The sequence below is a fragment of the Etheostoma spectabile genome, chromosome 15 (assembly GCF_008692095.1).
Source record: "Etheostoma spectabile isolate EspeVRDwgs_2016 chromosome 15, UIUC_Espe_1.0, whole genome shotgun sequence".
Taxonomy (NCBI): domain Eukaryota; kingdom Metazoa; phylum Chordata; class Actinopteri; order Perciformes; family Percidae; genus Etheostoma; species Etheostoma spectabile.
In genome coordinates, this window is record NC_045747.1 from 26527919 (window position 1) to 26530170 (window position 2252).

At 44.5% G+C, this 2252-nt stretch overlaps 1 pseudogene; it reads left to right on the top strand.

Moving 5' to 3' along the window:
• The first annotated feature begins 208 nt into the window (after window positions 1–208).
• On the top strand, window positions 209–1884 carry LOC116702265 (general transcription factor II-I repeat domain-containing protein 2-like; annotated as a pseudogene).
• The last annotated feature ends 368 nt before the right edge of the window (window positions 1885–2252 follow it).

Below are 2252 nucleotides of genomic sequence, written 5' to 3' on the forward strand. Positions count from 1 at the left end.
TATTTGGCCCGCGAGACAATACCAAATTACTACTAGAGCTGGCCCGCCGGTATTATACAGCGCATTCACCACTAATACTACGAATCCCATAATGCTCTGCTGTTTTCGCGCGCCAATCAGGACAGGACCCAGAAACGCTCTCTCCTCTGTGACAGTAGTCATAGCAACATAGACGCTACAACTGTCAGCGAGCTAACCCTTCCCAAAAATGGCGAAAAGAAAGGCAGAAAACCGGAGCTTTCTGGACAAGTGGGAGGCAGAATATCTGTTTACATATGTGAAAGACAAACCTGTTTGTCTTGTTTGTGGAGTCAACGTGGCTGTAAGTAAGGAGTACAACATTAGACGACACTATGAAACGAAACACCATGACAAATACAAGGACCTGGACATGACTCAAAGGAGCCAGAAAGTAGAGGAGATGAAAAGAAGTTTGGTTTCACAACAGAATATGTTTAAAAAAGCCACATCACAAAGCGAGGCTGCTGTAAAGGCTAGTTATATAGTGGCAGCAGAGATCGCAAAATCAGCCCGGCCCTTTAATGAGGGAGAGTTCGTGAAAAAGTGCATGATGAAGGTTTGTGACCTCGTATGCCCAGAGAAAAAACAAGCATTTTCAAACGTGAGCCTGAGCAGGAACACAGTAGCTGATCGCACATGTGATCTTGCCACCAATCTGTATGACCAGCTGATGGAAAAGGGAAAAGATTTTGTTGCGTTCTCCCTCGCTGTGGATGAGAGCTGCGACGCATCTGATACTGCTCAGCTGTCAGTCTTCATCCGTGGAGTGGACTCAAATCTGTATGTTACGGAGGAGCTATTGGGATTCAAATCCATGCATGGCACAACCACAGGAAAGGAAATCTTTGAGGAGGTTTCCAAATGTGTAACTGAAATAAAGCTGCCGTGGGATAAACTCGTTGGATTAACGACAGATGGTGCGCCAGCGATGTGCGGTAAAAAGAGTGGACTGGTGGGCATGGTTCGGGAGAAGATGCGGGAAGAGAACTGTGCAGGTGAGCTAACTGTTTACCACTGCATCATACATCAGGAAGCACTGTGTATCACACAGAGGTGAGATGGCTAAGCAGAGGAAAAGTACTGAACAGATGTTTCGAGCTGCGTGAGGAAATATGTTAATTCCTGGAAACCAAAGGGAAGGATACAGCAGAGCTCCGGGAGCAAAAGTTCCTGTGTGAGCTGGCCTTTCTCTGTGACATCTCAAGCCATCTCGATGCGCTGAACCTGCAGCTTCAGGGGCGGGGGCGCATCATCACAGACATGTACGCTGCAGTGAGGGCCTTCAAAACTAAACTGTGCCTGTGAGAGAATCAGATGCTGCAAGGAAACCTTTGCCATTTTCCCTGCTGCCAATCCATAAAAGCGCAGATCTCTACCACCGTGTTCCCATGCGCACAGTTTGCTGAAAAACTCAGTGTTCTCGCCGCTGAGTTTAGCCGGCGATTTGCCGACTTCGATGCCCAAAAATGCAAATTTGAACTGCTTAGTAATCCCTTCGCAGTTGATGTGGAAAATGCACCAACCAACATCCAAATGGAGCTGATTGAACTCCAGTGCAACGACACGCTGAAGTCAAAGTATGATGCTGTGGGCGCCGCACAGTTTCCACGGTTCATCCCTGACACCATGCCTCAGCTCCGCACCCAAGCTGCTCAGACGCTCTCCATGTTCGGCAGCACTTATCTATGCGAGCAACTTTTCTCCTCGATGAAGATGACCAAAACAACTCACAGGAGACGTCTGACTGATGAACATCTTCGCTCGATACTGAGGATTTCTTCAGCTCAGAGCTTGAGCCCAGACATCGATGAACTAGCATCCAAGAAGAGATGCCAGGTATCTGGCTTGGGCACATCAGATTAGACCAGTGTGCAATAATTAACGTTTTCTTTATGCACTTTTTCTTGCTACAAGGCATGGGCTTGAATGGTTGATTGATTTATTATCATTTTATTTGTAAAATTATTAGCCAGTGGAAAAAGTTTATTTTGGTATTTAAATCAGAAGGCTGCAAATAGAAAAGAGGCATACAATTTTTATTTAAATTTTATTTATTTAATAAATGAATGCCATTGATGTGTATTTTCATTTTAAATTCGATTTTGCATGTCTCTACTATTAAATTATATATTGTATGGTAATAAGCGATGCTTGTTCCATATTTAATGTTAAAGCAAAACTTGTTTTGGTCCATATTAAAAGGTTAATTTGTTCAATGTTGGCCCGTGACT